Genomic DNA, 24,674 nt, shown 5'->3' with positions numbered 1-24,674 from the left:
TTAGTAGAACAACGGGGTTTAACCTAGAGGAGCGACTAGTGGATCCGGAGGGTCGATACCTGTGCCTAAAAGGTATGCTGTTTAACTTTAAATGTACAATTGTTAATATTTATGCCCCAAACGAGAATGCGGGTAGATTCTTGAAGAAAGTACTGAATAAAATAGAAGACTTTAAAGAGGGGAAATTAATCCTCGCAGGGGATTTCAATTGGAGTATGAACCCTAAAATAGATACTACAGGGGCGGGACCCAGGACATCTGAATACAAACAGAGAATGTTTTTAAGGGCGTTAGCCTCACACCAACTACAGGATACCTGGAGAATACTGCATCCAAAAGATAGGGATTATACATGTTTCTCTTCGGTCCATGGTTCCTTCTCCTGAATAGATTATATTTTCTTGGAACATTCATTTCTAAGGGCACTTAAGAAGGCGGAAATAAAAATAAGAACAGTCTCAGATCATGCACCTGTGATGATCCAGTTGGAGATAGGGAAGGATCATGGACCGAGGATGAATTGGAGATTGAATGAATCTGTACTACAGGACGAGGACTCAGTAGGAAGGATTGAGCATGAGATTGAACAATTTTTTAGACTGAACGACACACCGGAAACCTCTAGCCCTGTATTATGGGAAACGCATAAAGCAGTAATAAGAGGGGTATTAATAGGGATTGGAGCAGGGAAAAAGAGGGAGAGAGAGAGGAGGAAAACCCTACTGTATGAGGAAATCCAGAGATTGGAGCAGATGAGGAGACCAAGGGGACTCCGGGACACTCAAGATTTAATAATAAAAAAAAGAGAGCTAGAAGACTGCTTAGAGCAGGATAGGAGAACTGCCTACCATATCCTGGGAAGAGAAAGGTATCAGTGGGGAAATAAACCAGGTAAATGGTTGGCTAGGAGGGTGAAGGAAAAGAAAAGTAGAACTTTTATCCCAAAAGTGAGAAATGGTGAGGGGGATATACAAAATATGCCAGATGATATTGCGAATACATTTTATACATACTATAGGGGCCTTTATAATATCAGACAACAGGATAAGGCAGAGAATAGAGGACGGGAGGAAATAAAGGATTACTTAAAGGGGATAGATATTCCCAGGGCCAAGCAAATAGAAATGGAAGCACTAGAAGCCCCAATATCAATGGGGGAGGTTGAGAGGGCGATTAAAAATACAGCTAAGGGAGGTTGCCCGGGGCCTGATGGTTTCCCGATTTCATATTACAAGCAATTCCAAAAACAGCTAGTCCCAAAACTATGCAATTACTTCAATTCAGTGGGGAAGGGTGAAAAATTCCGAGAAGAGACACTCTTAACACATGTGGTCCTGATCTTGAAAGAGGGAAAGGACCCAACTGCATTAGAAAGCTATAGGCCAATTTCCTTACTAAATTCAGACATTAAACTGTTCGCAAAAATTATCGCTGAATGATTAGGACCCCATGTGTCAGAGTGGATACAGCAGGATCAGGTTGGATTTATTCAAGGGAGAGAAGGGCGAGACAACGCATTAAAGACCATTATGTTATGCCAAGAATCTGTAAGACAGGGTGCCCCCACGGTACTCATGTCTATAGATGCGGAAAAGGCATTTGACAGAGTTAGGTGGGGGTTCCTATTCGAAGTGTTAGAACGGTATGGATTAGGGGAGAGGATGAGGGGCTGGATAGAAGCCCTATACACCCACCCTAAAGCTAAAATAAGAATAAATGGGGCCCTGTCCTGTCCCCTTGAGTTGTTCAATGGGACAAGACAGGGTTGCCCGCTCTCCCCATTATTATTTATATTGTCGCTAGAACCCCTCCTGATGGCTAATAGGAAGAATCAAAATATCCATGGGATACGGGCTGCTGAGAGGGAGTTCAAGGTCGCGGCTTTTGCGGACGACCTTTTGCTCTATATTTCTAACCCTGGGTCCTCCATACCGGTGATTATGGAAGAATTATCAAAATTTGGGAAAGTTTCTAACTTCAAGGTCAATACAACTAAATCTGAAATTTTGAACTTAAATACGCCAATAGAAGAGCAGAGTATCCTCCAATCTAAATTACCCTTTAGATGGTGTGGGAAGGAATTGGCCTACTTGGGAATAAGGTTGACGGCAGAGATGGGTGACCTGTTTGAGGCCAACTATATCCCCCTATTAAATAAAATCAAACAACATTTGGAAAGGTTTCAATATAAAGCTCTATCATGGATAGGGAGAATAAATGTAGTTAAAATGTTTATCTTACCATTTTTTACTTATACATGCCAAATGGTCCCAATAGTGTTACCACAGGTTTACTTAAGCAAACTTAAAACTATGATTAAAAGATTTATATGGAAAAAAAAAAGCGGCGAGGGTGGCACTGAACACTTTGATAAGAAGTAAAGATAGAGGAGGGTTGGCAATTCCTGATTTTAAAAAGTATTATGAGGCTATAGCAATCTCACGAATCCCGGATTGGATACATAATAAAAAGGGAAAGGATTGGGTGGAACTAGAAATTAAGTTAAGTAGAAGGGAATTAGGGGAAATAATATGGATACCTGCAAAATATAGAGAATTAGGGTATAGCACAAGTACACTGACAAAAAACTCACTTCGGATCTGGGACACAATAAATAAGAGACATACTGTAACTGGGAGCACAACTCACCATTAATGCCACTATTGGACACTAAATTTTTTATTCCAGGTCAAGAGGAATATCTATACTATAGTAGATGGGTTAAGAAAGATAACATTAAATTACAGGATGTGATGGAAGGAAATAGGATATGCACATATGAGGAAATCATAGGGAAATGGGGTCACAAGCCATTAGATAAATGGAGATATTATCAATTATATTATTTCACTCAGTCTTTATCACAGCCATTACGGGGTAAGGAACAATTTAGACCATTGGAGAAGCTATTAGCGAACCGTCAATGCCTTGAAAAAAGGATTTCAAAACTTTATAAAATCCTAATAGAAGTAATAGAGCAAAACTACCCCCCTTCTTAGAAAAGTGGGAAAGTGAAATTGGGCCCTTAAGTAATGACCATCACAGAAATAGGATAATTAGACGAACTTACTCAGTTGCTATAGACTCACAAACAAGAGAGATGTCGTATAAACTTTTAACAAGGTGGTATATAACCCCACAACAAGGAAATAAAATATGCAGTGAGACCCCCTTGTCATGTTGGAGAGGTTGCTTGGGGGGTGGGGTCATTTGCTCATATATGGTGGGAGTGCCCCAAGATACAGACATTTTGGGAGAAAATAATAGAAGCTATCTTTGAAATAACAGGTGAAAGGATTAGGAGGGACCCATGGGTATGCTTATTTCACGATCTGGAAAAAGGGGAGAGGGAGTATGGGTATTCTTTGATCCCTTGTTTATTGAACTCTGCTAAATCACTGATACCGCGAAGATGGAAAAGATCTGATCCTCCCTCGATGAAGGAGTGGGTAGAAAGATTAGAAAGGACACGAATTATTGAAGAGACAATGTACAAATTGGATAATTTGGAGGGGAGGTACCAGAATAAGTGGCGGCTTTGGGTACAATATGGAAAAACTGAAAATTATTTGAAGATGCTGGAATGTTAGTTAAAAAGAAACCCCTGGGTAAGGATCGAGTGAGAGAAGGGTGGGGGGGGGGTGTGGGGGAGGGAAAAGGAAGACCATTCTTAAAAGAAATGATGCTGTATTTATTATTATGAGGAATGGTTTATATATACTATTGTTGTGTGTAAATTTTGGAAAATTTGAAAAATAAAGAATAATTAAAAAATAATTAAATAAATGTATGATTTTCAATGTAATTCTTAGCCGACACCTTGATCTTCACCATCGCTTTGATACTTCCTCTGTCTCTTTTGCTGTTCTGGCCGTCGTCCCAAAAAGACCCAGAGGGGGTGAATGGAACAAATTTATCTTGCAAAAAGAAACTCTCTGGATAGAGCGATTGAATGCTACACGAACGCCAGGATTAAATGAGACCCAATCTTATAAACCTTTAATTTAAACTCACACCTCTCTGCACACTTACACAGCAAATCCTATTCCTCCACTGTAGTTAATGATTTCTATGCATTTCATTATCAATAATTTATTTTATTTTCTATGTTGTATAGTCCTCAATAGCTACTTTATATTATGCTGCCTAGCCTAACTCACTCTAAATTTAAACCCTACTAGGATAAATCTAATAATGACTAATTCCAAGAATTTTACAGTTTTTATAATAATGTGATATTAACTAGTTGGATGGATATCTGTATGTGTATATTATGTTACTATCTGTTCTTAATATAGTATATGTCAATTGCTATGATATACACTGTTTTCTTTGTTATATTTTTTTATGTCCGCCTTCTGCTCTGTTCTGGGTCTGATAGCATGTTTTGTAGTCGCTCCTTTCCCTCCCATTGGTTGGCCCGCATGTTGGCACTGAGGCATTCTGGTCTTTCCTGGTTTGGCTGTGTTGCGCCGCAAATCCGCTCTCTTTCTCTTGACCGGATGTGCGGCAATTGTCGGGGAGTGTGGGTGACTTCTGGGTTTTCCCCTTCCCCACCTCTGCTACTGACGCATTGCCCGATCTGTGCCGATTTTGCAGCGCGCGCGCTGTAGCCGTCGGCCGGGCCGGTATGCGTGGCTCCTTGCGAGCGACGCACTTCCAGTCGGGACATATATAAGCGCTACACACAACTACCTCCCCGCCATAGTAGCAGTGCTGATTGATGTACTGGGATCCCTACCGATGCCATCCACCTTATGGGCTGATACTATCTGAGGAGGTAACCATTCCTGTGTTTTAGTCTGTTAATGCTCTAGCCCCTTTCTTTCTTTGCTGTTTTTTAATATTCATTCTAAATGTGTTTGAGCTATTTAAACCATAATGCCTGTCTCTTATTTTAGACGCCAACCTCTGTGAATCTTCAGTTATATGTTCGCTACTATTAAACCAGACTGTGTTAATACACACATGTTAGTAATTATCACCGCACCTGGTCACCTCTCAGCCTTTGTCTTGGCATCGGTTTAGGTTACTGGATATAAAAACTGGACTTAATTGCTTACCAGCATTTCATCATTATTTATTTCTGCTACCAAAAATAGTTGGTAAGGAAAAAACCCTTTTTCCTACATTAATCACTACTCTTTTGCTATTTTCTCTATTTACGTACTATACTATTTAGGGCTATCTAATTAGTAAAAAATTATTTGCGTATTTCACCTAAATTGGTTACTATATCTAATATATATACCTACCATACTACCTGTATATGCCCCAACCAGGTGACTTTGCTCCTTGCCCCCGCTGTCCCCCCCTTTTTTTTTTTTTGAGACTTCACACGCTATATTATACCTGTCTAGAGCACTGGGGGGCTGTTTCTTATGTCAACAATAAGTGTACCTATGAATATATTTTTTTGTGTTTTTTATGTGTTTTTCATTTTTATGTATTGTAATCTTTCTGATGTTTTTTATACATACTTGATCAGAATCAAATGCTCCAGAAGAAGCGTACTTCTACGCAGAACATTTTGAGCCACTGACTGTTTCATCTACGCCCGGACTGACACTCTGACCCAATACCTTTGCAATACCCACATCTTTACCTGGAGACTGAATTTCTAAAAAAATGTTAGTTTCTGAAATTCTTATTCAGGCTTTTTGGATGTGGTTATGTACTGTGTTATTATGTTTGATATTAAATGTTTTGGTGTCAGAATTGATGTGTTAAGGGTGTGTCAATATACATTTTACAGATTTCTTATATGTAACTACATTCTTTTTTAAATTAAATTAATAAATTTAACCATTTTTTGATTTGTTACCTATGTGCCTTTAAAAGTCCAACCACCTAGACTCTTCCTTCTATAAATGTATGCTTTGTTTCAATGTAATTCTTATCCTGTAGACGATTTCCTCGGTAGAGGATCCCTGTATACCCCACCTCAACTCTAGCCCTACAGGGGTACCTGTTGGGAATTTGTGTATGTGTGGGATATTTTTTAATATTTTGTATCTATTTTTGGTTGAATTGTATTAAAATTTTTATTTTTTTTATCTTAAACCTTGGGTCTGTGTATCAGTGTCGTGATAGTACATTAGCCCATCTGGGTGTCCTTGTGTATTGGTCAGCATCAGCAACTGTCCTCACATTTTCACCCTTCCACCTTTCCACATGGGGGATTATATTAATGATTATCCTTGTAGCATCTGAGGTTTGTCTCCCCTTCACAAAGCCCATCTGGTCGTGTTGGATAAGGGACGGAATAAAGTCTGCTAGTCGTTTGGTTATAAGTTTAGCGTAAATTTTGATGTCGGAATTTAGCAGAGAAATTGGATGAAAATTAGGAGGTGCAATAGGTTCCTTGCCTGGTTTGCACAGGGTGACTCTGTATGTTTTTAGCATCTCTGGAGGAAACAATGCTGTGTCTGCAGCTTTTGTAAAGACTGATTGCATATGTGGTGCAAGGTGGGATTTGAATATTTTGAAATATTCATTTGAGAACCTGTCGAGCCTGGGTGATTGGCCATTAGGTAGTGTAGCTATTGCCGCTTCTATGTCAGATATAGTGAACGGGGAGTTTAATGAGAGAAGTTGGGGCTCTGATAGAGACTGCAAATTTAGGTTTTGGAGGAAATTCTGTATGTTTTCTTGTGTAGGTTGGTACGTGGAGGAATCATCTTTAATGTTGTACAGATTGCTGTAGTAAGTAGCAAATTGGTTACCAATATCCTGCGGGTTAGTGATTTTATGTTTGAGAGTGGGATGTATCAAGTGGGCAATTCTCGTCTTGGTTTGTGCAGTTTTTATTCTATTGACCAAGTATTTGCCTGCTCTGTTGCCGTTGGCATATGAAGTCAGTTTTAGGCATCGAAGGTGATAGTCATATTGTTGGGACAATAGTTCTGTTAGTTTTTCTCTCAGTTGAGAATTTTTTTGGGTGAGATTAGGATTAGGTGCTTGTTTTTGTGTTTCTAAGGAATGTAAATTGGTTAGAATAGAGTTGATATGAGCTGTATGTCGCTTTTTTCTCTTGCACTGACCTGTATTAATATGCCCCTCATGTTTGCCTTATGGGCATCCCAGAGAGTAAAAGGATTTTCCACAGAATCCGCATTGTTGAGAAAGAAATTGTTAAGGTGTTGTGAGATTATTGCTGATGTACGGGGTTCTTGCAGTAATCTGACATTGCTGCACCAGATAGGTGGGGAAGAGGAGACAACCTGGTCATTAATGGCAATATTAATAGCTGCGTGGTCGGACCACGTGATGTCATGTATCTGCTCCAAAGAAACTTATTGCAGCATCCATTTATCTGTTAGGAACAAGTCAATGCATGAGTAGGATCAATGCCTGTGCGAAAAGAAAGTATAGTCTCTTACATTCGCATTTAAACATCGTCAAACATTAAACAGTTCCGCATTGTGGATTGTTTTGCTCAGATATGAGGAGCTGTTTGTTATTTGGGTGGATGTATCAAGTCTTGGATCTATGATGAGATTGAAGGCACCACACAAAATGAGGCTGCCATATAGTTGAGTTTTTCTTAGCAGTCTGCTGAGAAAGCGGATCTGGTGTGAGTTCGGGCGTGATGAGAGTTCGCTGCTGGTCGGTGTGCTTCAAACATAGAGTAAAATAAAAATAATAGAGAAAAAACAAAGTTAATGGTTTGAACATAGTAAGAAAACGATCCATAAGCTGATCCATGTGCAGACGTAACTGCTGCTAAGGTTTTGGAGGGGGAAAAAACAGGGATTGTAACTTGGAACCCCTGTGTCCAGAGAGAACTGTTTGACATACATTGTGTTAATCTCATATGCTTCCACCAGCATTTTTCTTGGAGGAACGTTTGTGAGAAACTACCTGCCAGTCCTCTTGCATTAAATTAGGTGTAGGAGCAGCTGGCGCGGCCTGGTCAGGCAGTATGCCCCATTGGCGCAATGCAGCAATGCCTTCATCCAGCATGGAAATCAGTACTTCTATGCCATTGTGGGTAACCGAAAGCTTAGCGGGATACTTCCATTTGTGGATGATATTCTGGTTCCTCAGAGCCTTAGTTATTGTCGCTAGGTTGCGACGTTGTTGGAGTGTGTGTTGGACAGGTCTGGGAACAATTGTAGTTCAGCATACTGCGGGTGTCTGGCATCGGTTCTGCATAAGGTTGTTAGGATTTGTTCCTTAACATGGCAGTAATGTACCCTGATCAACACATCTCTGGGGGTGTTTTCTGGAAGGAAGGAGGATTTGGCAATATGGTGGATACGATCCACAATGAGATCATGTGGTGACAGAGATGGTAGTAAGGTTGAAAATAGCGCCTGGGTATATGACAGTAGCTGCGTGGCTTGTATGGTTTCAAAGATCCCCCTAATCTTAATGTTGTTCCTTCTGGAACGGTCTTCCAAATCTGCTACTTTTCTTTTCAACCATGCGATTTCCTCATTGTAGTTGTTATGGGCATGTACATGTATGGCATGTAGGGCATGTATGTACTGTACCACCTACAAAATGCTCCTTATATTATTAATAGCAGAAACATAAACCTTGGCATAAGATCAAATAAAAAATATAAAACACTCTTCCATTTCATATGCTTTTCAAAATATACAGTGTTAGAGAACTAACATTTTATCTAAGCCTAATTTGACAAAGAACAGTAAAACAGACATTAAACACCTTGGCCGGAAATATGGAAAATACAGCACAGCATACAGAAAGGCGTGCCCTTCATATTACTAATCAGTAGAAGGAAAAAAAGGTGTCAAAAGGAGTAAAAAATGGCCCAAAATCAGTGATCAGTAGGAAGAATACTTATGTTACCCACCCATACCTGTGGGATTTAGCTCCACCCTGTGGCTTATCACTATGACTGCATTATGGAATAAAAAGAGGGGGAACGATTAAGTTACCCCTTATATGGGAATGAGACAGAGTAGGGATAAAGCTGTTATAATAATAATAAAAAAAAAGATTTAAACTTTGAAATGATTGGTTATTTACCTGTATGCACGAGCCCTTTCTGGAATATTCGTCAGTTGGGTCAGGTGACTTGGATTACATATATATATATATATATATATATATATATATATATATATATATATATATATATATATATATATATATATATATATATATATATATATATATATATATATATATATATTTGTTATTCAGCAGAGCGGAAGTGACAACTTAACAAGACACACTCACTGCGCTCCTCACCATGGAATTTTATCTGCATTGACTGATGGATCAGGCAGCGGCACCCAGCGGGGACGAGTGGGTGAATCGCTGCCTGTCTCTATCTCCTCCCTCTGTTATGGCTTGGCAGGAAGGTCCTCTATTGTTGTCCTCTGCTATGGTGTAATTTCCTGCAGAGGCTCTGCCTTCAGTTCCCCAGCTAATAATTCCTCTTCCACAGGCATCGAGTTCCCAGCACCTTCCTCTGCCACTTGCTAATTCATCAGCCTGCGGTTCAGCGTCATCAGCTCCCCCTCCTAATGTGGATGTCAGCTTGGATAGTGTGTGTACTGCTAGCCCATGTGCAGAACGGTCAGGCAGGTCTCGGTCAGCTAGACTAAAGAGGAGCTGCAAGTTCGAATCCCCATCACCACCTAGGACCTATGGAAATGGTAAGGGTGCAAAAAATGTTCCTTCTCTGCTCAAAACTGACAACACTACTGCAAAAAAGGGATTTGTTAATGCTGTGTCCAGTATATGTGTACCTGTTGCTGCCTCTGCCTCTGATTCTGCTTTGAATATCCCTGCTGCCTCTAATGTTTTCTGTCATGCAGGACAATTTGAGACACTTTTGCATGTCCCGGCACAAGAAGCGCAGGATCAACAAGAGTCTGTTGTACCTATTGCTACTGTGTCATCTTAAAATCCGGGAGGTGAGTCTCGGGATCAAGGTGCTTTGTTTAATTTAATTAATAATTTATCTTCTCTTGCTGAACAATTTAAACTAATCATGTCGTGTTTTTTAGCTTCTTTTAATGGCCATTCAGATTGGAAGTCTACTTTTTGTGAGGCTTCGGCCATTTCACTTTCCACTGATGCTTCTGGATCTTTTGGTTATGGTGTTTTCTGGAATGGGCATTGGTCAGCTTCTCCATTGCCTTCTTCTTGGTTAGATAAAGGTTTGAATTTGAACATTGTTTTTCTAGAAATTTTTCCTATTTTAGTTGCCCTTGAATTGTGGGTGACCGATGTTGTAATTCGATGTGGTGTTGGCCATTAACTGTATCTCTTCTAAGTCCCTGCCAGTCCTTACTGTTCTTCACCATATAATTTTTAAGTTTCTTACTTTTAATATTTGGATTAAATCTTAATATGTGTCAGGTCATTGTAATGATAGAGCTGACTTGTTGTCTCGATCCCAGCTGGACCATTTCTGAGAATTGGTTCCAGAAGCACATCTTCAAGGTCATCCATGCCCTGTCCGCTTTTGGTCCATAATCTAGCCAATGTTCAGGCTACAGTTTGGAATTCCTTGGCTCCTGCCACATGGACAAACTACAAATTACATGAGCATGTTGGTGCTCATTTTTAAATTCTATTAATCAACAGTCATCTGGTCATAGCGAATGCCTAATTCTTTCTTTTTTCGATTTTCTAAAGTCTTCTGCATATTCTTATTCACATATTGTTAAGGTCCTTGCTGGGGTTTCCTTTTTTGTGAAATGGTGGAACTCACCGTCCTGCTGAAGTTTTTTTTTTTCAGTCCAACAGGCTCTAAAAGGATATCGCAGATGTACTTCTTCTATTGACTCCAGAGTTCCAGTCATTAATATCCTGCGGGACTTGATTACTGTGACTGATACTGTATGTTCTTCAGCCTTCGAAGCTTCCCTCTTTAAGGTTTCCTTTAGTGTATGTTTCTTAAAGCTTTCCAGATTTCAGAATTAGTACCAATATCTTCATCTGCTTGTAATTGTCTTTTTTACTTGGATTTCGTTTTGGAGGATACTTGTCTTAAGTTCCTTTTGAGATTCAGTAAAACTGATCAGGTGGGGAAAGGTCAGTGGATTTATATTTCTAAAATTTGACAGTTCAATTTGTGCATTCCAATTGATGCATAAGCATTTGGTAATTCGCCCCGATTCTGTTTCTCATTATTTATACATGATAATGGCCTTCCGATTCCTCATTATCAGTTTTCTGCAGTTCTGAAGAAATGTTTGGTCAATTTACAGCTTGTGGCCAAGCTGTAAATTGACTGTAAAGCAATTTACAGCTTTACAGTCAATTTACAGCTTGGCCACTTCCATATTACCTCACATTCGTTCAGAATTGGGGTAGCTACCAAAGCGTCTAGGCTTGGTTTGTCTGCCCCTGCAATTAGGGACCGGGTGGTTGGAAGGCTTATTGTTTTAAGACTTATATTCATCCTGATCTTTGTCCTTTCTGAATTACAGGTGCCAAGCATACTATCTGTATACTTGAACGTTCCTACATTTTTTGGGCAAAACATTGTGCTTTTGTTTGTATTTATGGTACTAATATGATATGATGTTTTTTAATATGATGTTTTTTTCGTTTGTTGGTAAGGCAGGCACGGAATATCATGGTTTGACTTGCGCCCTGCCCTGAATAGGCTATATTCTTCATGGCCCCCACCTGATGTTATTGTTTTTAATCTTGGGGGTAATGATCTAGGTCATTATAAGACGTTAGATTTGCTTAGTCAAATAAAAGTTAATTTATTTCAATTACATTTCGTTCTACCTACTACAGTACTTATTTTTTCAAAAAAAATTCTAGGTTAGCATGGTTATTGTCTCCGGACCTTACATTTTTTGAGAAAACTCGTAAAAGGGTGAATAGAGCTGTTGCTAAATTTATGCCCTCAGTTAATGGTCAGTCACTCAAACATGTTGATCCTGAGGGTGGGCTACCTGTATTTTACCGTTCAGATAATGTTCACTTATCTGACGTAGCATTAGATTTATTTAATCTTTACTTACAATCTAGTATAGAGTTGGCCGTGGCCCTGGTGGGGTGCCAGGCTCTTTAAGTCGAGCCTGGTGGGTGGCACAGTTTATTGTTATGATATAGTTTTATTCGTTTACACTGTGATGGCTGGACTAATTTATGTATAATAAATACAGTTATGGAGTATCAATATTAAAGATATGTATATGCAATACATTTATTATTAATACCAACAATAAAATGGGCTGCTGCAAATTAATACCAAATTTGGCTTATAGTCTTATAGTCTTCATTTCAATATTAGAAAATCTATTTCTATATTCATTCCCATATTGTGACTGCTATTTTTTTGTATATCCCAAATCACCTTGAAAGTCGTATGAAAAGCACCCCTGTGGTCCCTCACAGTGATGCCTGGCTTTTTGTGCTATTTGTTTGACAGTAGCTTCTCCAACAGTCCCCCGAGGCACCACAATTTTCCACTTTCTTCTCCTACCCTCCCCATCCCTATCCTTTTTTTGTCAAAGCAAAATTGAACAAGCTGAAGCCAGAAACAGATTGGCTACCATGGACAGCTGCACCATATTTTCCACTCTCTAGTTTTAATAAATCAACCCCATTGTTAGCTACCAATTTTACAAAGTGCAAAACATCATGCAAACTTACCAAATATTTGTGCCAGAGGCAATAAAAGACTGCTTTCACATAATCTTCAAAAACATTTGGTTTTTGATTCAGTTCATCACTGGCCCTTTAATGAGTTATCCTGGCATACTATTGTTGGCTTTATTAGGCCTTGGTGGATAAAAGGTTTGCTGCCTTTTTCTGTTTAATTTGTGAGTTATATGTGAGATACAGGTGGTTTTCAGCCTTTTTTCTGTATCGCCTCAATGTTATTGTCAAGTGTGGACAATGCTGTACTCACTGATATGATTTCAGACTTTCCAAAGTGGCTGATTGGGCATCAACCGGCACCTCCAGACTTCCGCACCTGATCAGCAGATTCATCTGCTAACAAGTGGGGGGGGGGGGGGGGGTCTATAAATAGCCTAGCATGGAGGTGGCTTAATTTACAAAGATCACCTTCCATGTGTCCATCCAGAAGCTCTTTACTAACCTCTGCAGTCTCCAAGGTAATAAATTGAAGCTTTATATGTTGTATTATATAATTTTCTTGGCTATTGTTTGTGCTAACTGCTCTGGCAAACTTTGTTATGCCTTGCAGACCTATTGAATTTGGAGCCATTACAATCTGATGCCTTTTTTTTTTAATTCTGTTTATTAATTTTATAAAAACATACAAAACATTGGATGTGTCTGTTGGACACATCCACTGGCCAAGTCCTGTCTAACAAACAACAAGTAACTAGTCCAAATCCCCCCCCCCCCCAGCCCAATAGTCACAGCCCGACCTGAATGTCTGTACCACGTACATCTTTCCTTACCCACATTAGGTGTCTGGATCACACAGTAAAAATTAAGGTACTCGGCAGAAGGGCCTCCTATGGTACGTTTCTGCTACCGGAGGGATTTTACCAATTACTACCCCATCCTCCCTTTCCAACCACTCCTCTCGATGGTATCATCAATCGGAATTAAACCATGAGTGCCAGACTTTATCAAATTTTTTCATACACCCTCTGGCCTCATAAGTGTGCTTGTAATACTGCAGTATTGAGTTGATCAGGCCTTTCCAAAAAGAAACGGTCAGAGCCCCCGCCTTTTTCCAATGCAACAGAATGTCTTTTCTACCGTAGAACAATCTGATGCCTTTAATGACAAACACTACATGATATCTCTCTGTGGGCTGTCTGGTTTCTTTTGGCCTAATTTAGCTAGAAAGTAGGAGCCAGTATGTAGTGTTGCACATTTTCACTGATAGACTGAATGCAGGTGTGAGCCACCAGACTTAATAAAGGGTTTTCTTTTCTTTTGCTATACTCCCAGCTTTATTGTCTTCATAATGTTCTGGGTCCCTGTAGTGGTTGAGAAAGGAAATTAATAGCTTCCAAGTCTTTCCAATCAGTTTTGTATGCAATTTAGGTAATCACCTTTTAACTAATTTGTTCATTGTAGATGTCAGTGGGCGTTTATTTTGGGGTTCTTTTCAATGAGTATATATTTTGACATTTCTATATTCTCAAATGGGCCTAATGGTTCTCCTATGACACCCTGATATCCTAATATTTGGCAGTGCGGTTGTCCTGGTGTGTTCACATACTGACCTGAAATTATTCGTTGGGTAAGAAGTAGCTATGGCCGATCCAAAACAATTTTGTGTTTTTTATATATTTTTTTGTTTTTCGTATATTGTTTGGCATTATTGGGTTCTATGCAGGACCTGTTATTTTCTTTGTCTTATGTATATTTTTTATGTATTGCAGTGATTACTCTGTACACAGATAATTACGAATCTCCTGAAGAAGCTATATACTCTAGTGAAACATGTTGTGAATAACGTTTTTGTACATTAATACATTATATCCTTGAATAATTTGGTGTGATATTAATGTTTATCACTAGGATTGCTTCACTTTTTAACCTATGCACCATAAAACCTTTTTATTATACATGTTATAGTTTAATTTGTTTTGGCACCTTAAAAGTTTCCTCTCTCCTAATTCAATTTATTTTTATTGTCTACTAGTTTAGTCATGATTACTGACATTCTGAGATGATGGTGGAAAATACATTGTCTAATTTCAATTAAATGCTTCAGCCCCAATATATATGTAGCTCCCGGGTAACAAGGTCAACCTTCAAGATCCAAACAAACAGTCACTTCCTGTACAAGTCTTTAGGTTGTTCTGAGGTAATAATAAACAGGTGCGTTACCCATATTTGATCACTAGATGGCTCTGGTATGAAACCACAGTAATGTCCATAAACCTTAAGCATACATCACCACATCAATAGGCAAGGATGTCAGTGCTACACCAGTAAAGTTGTGTTCGTTCCCCCCACTTAGGTGTCAGATTACACCCTGCTCACTACTATGTGTTTAGCAGTATGTGATGTTATAGCCCCACTCCCTACCTCTTGGATGCTGACAAAAGGAATCTGCTCTGTATTCTTCAGAGGACTCTGGAGAAGAGGGGATTGCAGCTAAAGAGTTTATGTGGGAGGATTTGCTTCATGATTGTTTATCACCTGAGGCTTGTGGTTTCAAAGGGCTTGAGTAAAAGTTTATTTTCACTTTAAAACACCAAATTATTTTCAGGACAGGAAACTATTTGAGAAGAAATAGACAAGAATCAAAATTACCCCAATGAAATAGATGTTCCACATTGTTAAAATAACAAGTTTACCCCCTAAAATAAATGCTGACAGTGAGTGCCCCAAAAGCATAACAAAGTCACATCAAAATGAAATCCCTTATGTATTGGCTAATAATCAGGAAACGTTAACACAGATATGTGAGTCTGCTATAAGAATTAATATGTAGCTAAAAACGGGAAACTTAGATCTAAGGAAATTTAAATGGCAGGCGGAGAAGAAGCTTACCAACTGTAGTCCAAAAAATTGTTAAAATGGTTTTAATAGTTTCCAAGTCTTTTAGAAAACAAAATACCGTGTGCATATATATATATATATATATATATATATATATATATATATATATATATAAATATATATATATATACACACAGTTGTGCTCATAAGTTTACATACCCTGGCATCATTTATGATTTCTTGGCCATTTTTCAGAGAATGTGAATGATAACACAGAAACGTCAGTGCAGCACTGGATGAAAGATGCAAGGGTCTGTCAGGAATCCAGAAACTCATTGACCTTTTATACACACACACTAATTACAAGAAAACAGATCACAGGTGAGGATGGTTACCTTTTAATAGCCATTCAAACCCCTTTGTGTCCACTGGTGTGCATGTTATCAGGCCAAAATCACCAGGGTATGTAAACTTTTTATCAGGGTCCTTGGGGTCATTTCTTTTGCCATTATGATTTAAAAAGAGTAAACACGGTTGATTGATAATAAATGGATAATAATAAATGGATTCAGCCAAACACTAACCATGAGTGGAAATTTTTTTTTTGTGTTATTCATATTCTCCAATAAATCATAAATTCTGCCAGGGCAACTGTATATTAACAGTAATCCTGTCATGTTAGCGTATCGCATATGTTTTGTTTTGACACATTATTATTTTTTTTTTTATCTAATTGTCATGGAGCTACTTTTTATTTTGTGATACCCAACAATGTGAAGAAATAGAAAGCTTTTAACAGGTAAAAAATCCAGTTAAAAATGAAATATGTTAACACGCAGTGAAATATATTTAGTCACAAATGAACTCCTGACAGCATTTGCATCAATCTTCTCATGTTCTGGATCAGTGTGAGTTGTCATCCCTTAAAATGACACTGATGATAGGCTTTGGCAGATAGTATTAGTGTTTCAATATTTCAGGAACTTAGCCTCATGACTCTACATGTATTATCAGTATTACATATATTAAAAGTATTTTATGTTTTACAAGACTGTCTTTTTTTACTGATGGCAATATTAAGTGCAATTTAATTTTTTTTTTTTGTTACAGCACTTCTGTGGCAAATGTATCCACTCGCAACACAGTAATATCAGCTTTTTTTTGCATTTGTTATATGTAGGTGTCAGGATTGTATAATGTACAAAGTTCAGGGGTCATGAGTAAAAGTAACGTAAGGCCCAGTGAATAACAGGGAGGGATCAAGAGTGTGTAATATACAGTGGGGCAAAAAAGTATTTAGTCAACCACCAATTGTGCAAGTTATCCCACTTAAAAAGATGAGAGAGACCTGTAATTGTCATCATAGGTATACCTCAACTATGAGAGACAAAATGTGGAAACAAATCCAGACAATCATATTGTCCGATTTTTTTTTTTAAAGAATTTATATGCAAATTATGGTGGAAAATAAGTATTTGGTCACCTACAAACAAGCAAGATTTCTGCCTCTCACAGACTTGTATCTTCTTCTTTAAGAGGCTCCTCTGTCCTCCACTCATTACCTGTATTAATGACACCAGTTTAAACTTGCCTTGACCTGCACCAGGGTGGGAAGACTGAATCTACAATAGGCAAGCAGCTTGGTGTGAAGCAATCAACTGTGGGAGCAATAATTAGAAAATGGAAGACATACAAGACCACTGATAATCTCCCTCGATCTGGGGCTCCACGCAAGATCTCACCCCATGGGGTCAAAAGGATCACAAGAACTGTGAGCAAAAATCCCAGAACCACACTGGGGGACCTAGTGAATGACCTGCAGAGAGCTGGGATCAACGTAACAAAGGCTACAATCAGTAACACACTATGGCGCCAGGTACTCAGATCCTGCAGTGCCAGACGTGTCCCCCTGCTTAAGCCAGTACATGTCTGGGCCCGTCTGAGGTTTGCTAGAGAGCATTTGGATGATCCAGAAGAGGATTGGGAGAATGTTATATGGTCAGATGAAACCAAAGTAGAACTCTTTGGTAGAAACAGAACTCGTCGTGTTTGGAGGAGAAAGAATACTGAGTTGCAACCAAAGAACACCATACCTACTGTGAAGCATGGGGGTGGCAACATCATGCTTTGGGGCTCTTTCTCTGCAAAGGGAACAGGAAAACTGATCCGTGTACATGAAAGAATCAATGGGGCCATGTATCGTGAAATTTTGAGTGCAATCCTCCTCCCATCAGCAAGGTGATTAAAGATGAAATGTGGCTGGGTCTTTCAGCATGACAATGATCCCAAACACACTGCCCGGGCAACGAAGGAGTGGCTTCGTAGGAAGCATTTTAAGGTCCTGGAGTGGCCTAGCCAGTCTTCAGATCTCAACACCATAGAAAACCTTTGGAGGTAGTTGAAAGTCCGTGTTGCCCAGCGACAGCCCCAAAACATCACTGTTCTAGAGGAGATCTGCATGGAGGAATGGGCCAACATACCAGCAACAGTGTGTGACAACCTTGTGAAGACTTACAGAAAACGTTTGACCGCTGTCATTGCGAACAAAAGATATATAACAAAGTATTGAGATGAACTTTTGATATTGACCAAATACCTATTTTCCACCATAATTTGCAAATAAATTCTTTCAAAAATGAGACGTGATTGTCTGGATTTGTTTCCACATTTTGTCTCTCATAGTTGAGGTATACCTATGATGACAATTACAGGCCTCTCTCATCTTTTTAAGCGGGAGAACTTGCACAATTGGTGGCTGACTACATACTTTTTTGCCCCACTGTATATAGTGCAGGGGTCAAGAGTGTGTACACCCTAGTGCACAGCACCTTCTTCGATTTATTGCACCCACTTTATTCAAAACACAGCAGTGCCCCCTATGTATTATTTCAACAAAACACACACACACACCCACACACACACACACACACAGTTAACAGTTTAGCATGGTAAAAGATGAGAGGCTGAGCATGTCAGGGCTTGGGTGACTAAGCAGATACAGCCTTCCCTCTGTCCTCTAAACATTGTATGCTAGTTGGCTGTGGTATGTGACAACAGTTGGAAGTGCATTGGAGAAGAAGGCTTGTGGGGAACCATTTGCACAGATAGAGGGAGCCTGCCAGAGTGAGAGGTAAGGTAAGTATCTCTTCGCAATCCTCTACTTCTAGACTTAACACTCAATTAACTCTTGCAGTGTGAGGGAAAGGGGGGGGGGGGTGCAGGGCCACCACAACAGTACATTTTGTCTAATTTCTGGAATTCAGATTTAAACTGACATATCAGCAATTACAAAATGTCTTTTACTATCTCAGGACATCCATCATGGAATAAGCAGCAGAGCTGAAAAGTGGAAACATTGAATTATATTCTTAATTGAATTTACCCTCAAAAATCTTCAAGTGCACTTATGGAAACTCTAGGTCCATAGATGAAATTATGACACAAAATGCTCTAATGGCTTTACAAAGTCTAGTTTAGAAGAATTGTCCGATATGATCAAGTGTAGTAGGCAGCAAAATGACAATTTTAATCATGAATTTATTCCAAATCCAAAAACACTATCAAAATGTGTTGGTACACAATAAGTATAGGCGCACTTGGAACCTGACAATCTGCCGATGAACCGATTAGATTCCACATGCTATAGATGTGTCATCACCATACAGCTTTAATAATGTAGAAGTTAATCATGTGTTGCACTTGATTTTAGTATGTATAGTGTGAAACCCATACATGTGCCTGCTACGTTTGTTAAAAATATGCAATCAGCAATGATTAATAAACCATTTTTTGTTGACTCTCTGCAAACCATTGTATGTATTGTACAATGTATTTGCCCACTGCTAATCCTAGATATGAAAAGAAATGGGCTCTACTAATATAGCAGAAGGCTGAAAGTGTCAGACCCAAAAAAGCAACTAACCCTACTATAAAATCAAAATACTTAAATATATATTTTTATAAGTTGTGCATTGTAATAACAGTAGAAATTATATTTTAAAATTGAAAAGATCTTTGATTGTATACAAAGTCAGAGTTGGCATATGGAATTTAACATATCATTCCTGTCAAAAGTTATTTTCAGAAGTTGTAAGAAATTACGATACTGTGTACATATGTGTCCTTCGCTCTACTAGGAATGATAAATAATAGTATCTATCTCAAAATGTTGTGACGTGATATGTTAAAATTGCTGCAAAATCTAAAGTGTTTACATTAACACACAATGAATGATAAAGTTAAATATAGAGTGATTTTGCACAATAAAAATCACTAAAACTGAATAAAACAAACATTTCTCTGTGACTGCATAGTGGTGTAGTGCTATCTAATAAATAGATAATTTCATATCCAACTAGTTGCGTGAATAAAGTGTCACAGTGCAAAAATCAAAATATAAAGTGACACAGTGCTGTCAAAAATCCGTCCATAAAGTGACACAAGCATAAAGTGACAAAAAATATATCTAAAGTGTGTCAACAAAATTAATCAATAAAGTATCTGAAAAGTTGATGATAAAAATCTATTATCCTCAATAACAACATATAACAAGATGCATGGAGAATGAAAACCTATAACTCAGGTATTAAAGTCCAAAAATAAAAATATTAATATTAAAATATATTGAAGATATGATGAGCTCATAGTCTATGAAAAATAATAGCATCCTCCAAATCACATAAATGTGTGTCAACAATGTTCCAGATATGTCACTGAATGTTGAAAATTGTGATTTATTCATGGTATTATTCCATATCCGCTCTTCCTCACTTACGGTCTCTCAGAACTCTCACCTTTATATCTATGTATTGTCTCACATCAACAAATGGTGGTAGATGTTATCCCAATACTTCTATGAGGGGCCCTGTTGGATAGAGATATACTGCAGATAGTGCCCAAGGTGCTTCTACTTTTCAAGTTCCTTCACATATGTGTCCTGCAAAGAGGGGTAGCAAAAGCATATTTGTTCAAACTTTAATAGATTAAGAACGAACTGGGAGTGCACATCTAGATGCAACATCAATCAGAATTGATGCACCTGCAAACCCAAAACAGGAAGTGTTTAATTCAACGTCCGGTCCATCAAGTGTGGGCAGATCAGCACTAACCCCCAATTCATCAAAGAAGCTCCACAGGAGATGTGTGTCTCGGTCTCCTGAGAGCCCACTAGTCCAGCACAACAACCCCCGCACAGACCTGCCCTCTGCACACCACTCCCAAAGTGATTTGAATGCGTCACTTTATATATTGATTTTTGCACTGTGACACTTTATTCACGCAACTAGTTGGATATCAAATTATCTATTTATTAGATAGTACTACACCACTATGCATTCACATACAGAAGTTTTAATTTGTTTTATTCCATTTTAGTGATTTTTATTGCACAAAATCACTCTATATTTAAAGGAATTATGGTAGTTTTTTTTTTTGTTTTTTTTAATAGCATGTTTTGTTTAGCCTTGTCAAAAATTTTAGGAGAATACGCTGCCAAAATAAATACCAAATATGATAGTATATACTTAACCACAGAGTATGTGTCTCTAGCTAGGTTGCTCTCTCTTAAAGCATGTGAAGGGTTTTGGGAAATGTGTGTCAACCTATCAATGTGCTTATGTAAACGGGTTGAAGAAATATTCCTCTTTATTTCTATGGAAGATGTAATTATGTAGTGTGATTTTTAACATGTTGTAAATAAAGCTATTTGTATTTTAATTACTTGTGTCTTTCTTGTTTTTTCCCAAAATTGGGAATTTTTCTGTGGCTTGTCAAAAATTGATTAAAGTAAAAATAACTTTGTAGTAGCTGCATATTTTTGAAAATCATATTAGATATTATGTTCATATGCAAAATTAAAAACCCTTTATCTGGTTAGAAGACAGAAATACAACACAGTTAAAGTTTTCATTCATTACTGAATTCCTGGTAGCATTCGATTCATTGTTCTTATGTTAGGGATCTACAGTGCCTTGAAAAAGTATTCATACTCCTTGAAATTTTCCATATTTTGTCATGTTAAAACCAAAAATGTAAATGTATTTTATTGGGATTTTTATGTCACAGAACAACACAAACTGGCACATAATTGTGAAGTGGAAGGAACATGATAAATGGTTTTCAAAATATTTTACAAATAAATATCTGAAAAGTCCTGCGTGCATTTGCATTCAGCCCCCCTTACTCTGATACCCCTAACTAAATTCTAGTGACACCAAATTGTCTTCAGAAGTCATCTAATTACTAAATGGAGTCCACCTGTGTGTAATTTAACCTCAGCATAAATACAGCTGTCCTGTGAAGCCCTCAGAGGTTTGTTAGAGAACCTTAGTGAACAAACAGCATCATGAAGGCCAAGGAACACACCAGACAGGTCAGGGATAAAGTTGTGGGGAAGTTTAAAGCAGGATTAGGTTATAAAAAAAAATATCCTAAGCTTTGACCATCTCACAGAGCACTGTTCAATCCATGATCTGAAAATGGAAAGAGTATGGCACAACTGAAAACCTACCAAGACATGGCCGTCCACCTAAACTGACAGGCCGGGTATGGAAAGCATTAATCACAGAAACAGCCAAGAGGCCCATTGTAACTCTGGAGGAGCTGCAGAGATCCACAGTTCAGCTGGGAGAACCTGTCCACAGGACAACTATTAGTCGTCCAGTCCACAAATCTGGACTTTATGGAAGAATAGCAAGAAGAAAGCCATAAGAAGTCCCATTTGCAGTTTGCAAAAAGCCATGTGGGGGACAAAGCAAACATGTGGAAGTAGGTGCCCTGGTCAGATGCGACCAAAATTTAACTTTTTGGCCCAAAAGCAAAAAACGCTATGTGTGGTGGAAAACTAATGTACACACAATCAGACTTTTTGACGGACTAGGTCCGACGGTCTTCCCGACGGACTTTCGGCAGAGTTCCAACGGACTTTCCGAATGAACATACTTGGCCACACACTATCACACCAAAGTCCGACGGATGCGAACGTGATGACGTATGACTGGACTAGAAAAAGGAAGTTCATAGCCAGTAGCCAATAGCTGCCCTAGCATTGGTTTTTGTCTGTCGGACTAGCATACAGACGAACGGATTTTTCGACCAGACTCAGGCCCGTCGTAAAGATTTGAAACATGTTTTATTTCTAGGTCCATTGGACTTTTGGGGAAAAAAAGTCCGCTGGAGCCCATACACGATCGTAATATTCAACGGATTCATTCTGTCAGACCTAGTCCGTCAAAGTCAGTTCATGTGTACGCGGAATTACACTGTACATCACCCTGGGCACACCATCCCCACCGTAAAACATGGTGTTGGCAGCATCATGTTGTGGGTTGCTTTTCTTCTGCAGGAACAGGAAAGCTGGTCAGAGTTGATGGGAAGATGGATGAAGCCAAATACAGGGCAATTGTAGAAGACAACCTGTTAGAGATTGCAAAAGACTTGAGACTGGGGCAGAGGTTCACCTTCCAGCAGGACAACAACCCTAAACATACAGACAGAGCTACAATGGAATGGCTTAGATCAAAGCATATTTGTGTGTTGGAATAGCCCAGTCAAAGCTGAGACTTAAATCCAATTGAGAATCTGTGGCAAGACTTGAAAATTGCTGCTCACAGATGCTCTCCATCCAATCTGACAGAGCTTGAACTATTTTGCAAAGAAGAATGGGCAAAAATGTCACTTAGATCTGTAAAGCTGGTAGAGACATACCCAAAAGACTTGCAGGTGTAATTTCAGCAAAAGGTGGTACAAAGTATTGACTCAGGGGGGCTGAATACAAATGCATGCCACACTTTTTACATATTTATTTGTGAAGAAATTGAAAACCATTTATCATTTTCCTTCCACTTCACAATTATGTGCCCCCTTGTGTTGATCTATTATATAAAATCCCAATAAAATACATTTATGTTTTTGGTTGTAACATGACAAAATGTGGAAAATTTCAAGGGGTATGAATACTTTTTCAAAGCTCTATATGTGTTGTTCTTTCTCCTTGCAGTTCAGATACCATTTCAAATGTTAAATTGTCACAGCTTTGTTGTGCAGTATGCAACAACAAAGGAAAATTTTGCAAACCTTCTTTGGAGAGTTCAGCAATTCCCTGCAGGTTACATCAAGGCACCGAAATCTGTTTTTTATAAGCGTCTCAAACCCTTTCCACAAATATTTTGGCTTTTTATATGTGTTCTTTATTATTTTATTCCTGTATTGTGGTGTTAAACTGTAGCCATTGTCAACTGTGGAATAGAGGTTCACAATGATTTCAATATCAGTTGCAAAAATACAAGAACACTTGTTTTATTCCTTTCAAAAAAAATCATTACCATTTATGTGTTGTGTAGAGGAAAAGGTTGTGATACGTCATTCCTTGCGCAACTGACCACCAGTGGTTTTCACTTTTCACTAGCGCTCCAGAATGTGGACACCATCATTGTTCTCAAGTACAATGAAGTGGCTCCCCATTGAATGTGATGACTAAAGCCCCATACACACTATCAGATTTTCTGCTGTTTTTTTCCTTCAGATTTACCAAAACCATATAATATGAGGTCAAACCTTAGGAGTTTCAATTTGTATGCAATCAGGCAGGCCCTTGCACTACATATGAAGAAGGAAAATGTACTTAAGCGCAAGAAATTAATAGGAAAATGTTCAACCCAAAAATAAAATAAACAGAAAACAGCTGCAAGCACTCAGAGCAGGTCAGCCAACCAAAAATAAGTATATAACAGTAGGTAGTGCTGCGCTATCTTCAAAAACAGAGTGCTATGTATGTAAAAAAAAAAGTGCAATCAATAAAAAATTGTGTTAGATTAAATCATCCCAAGAAAAATCCAACCATATAATGTGCTATCTATAATCTAGCCAAAACACCTCCAAAGTGCAATGTGCTAATTCAAGGTGCTAAAATACAGGTGTAAAAAAATAAAATAAAAATAAAAAAAAGGGGTGTAATCCCTTTATTAAAAAATTATTATAAAGATATTATAAATAAAATAAAAATAAAAAATATGTGAAGAATGATAAATAAATGATTAATCCACACCCTAGCCCCAGCATAAATACATACATAAATAATTAATTAAATAAGTAATACATTAAATTAAATAATAAATTTAATAATTGCTGATGTCCCTAAATGCAACGGACAAAAAGTGAATATATTAAACCATCATAAGAATCCTCGGTGTCACAAAAGGAGAAAATATTAAATGTATAAATGATACAAGATATATGTGCAGAGCCACACACCAGTGCCACTAGTAAATGATATAGGACATATAATA

Source organism: Lithobates pipiens, unplaced genomic scaffold (assembly GCF_037356315.1).
Source record: "Lithobates pipiens isolate NorthernLeopardFrog02 unplaced genomic scaffold, aLitPip1_a1.2 Scaffold_13, whole genome shotgun sequence".
NCBI classification, from domain to species: Eukaryota; Metazoa; Chordata; class Amphibia; order Anura; family Ranidae; genus Lithobates; species Lithobates pipiens.
The sequence above is the reverse complement of the archived record's forward strand: the minus strand, read 5'-3'. Positions refer to the sequence as shown.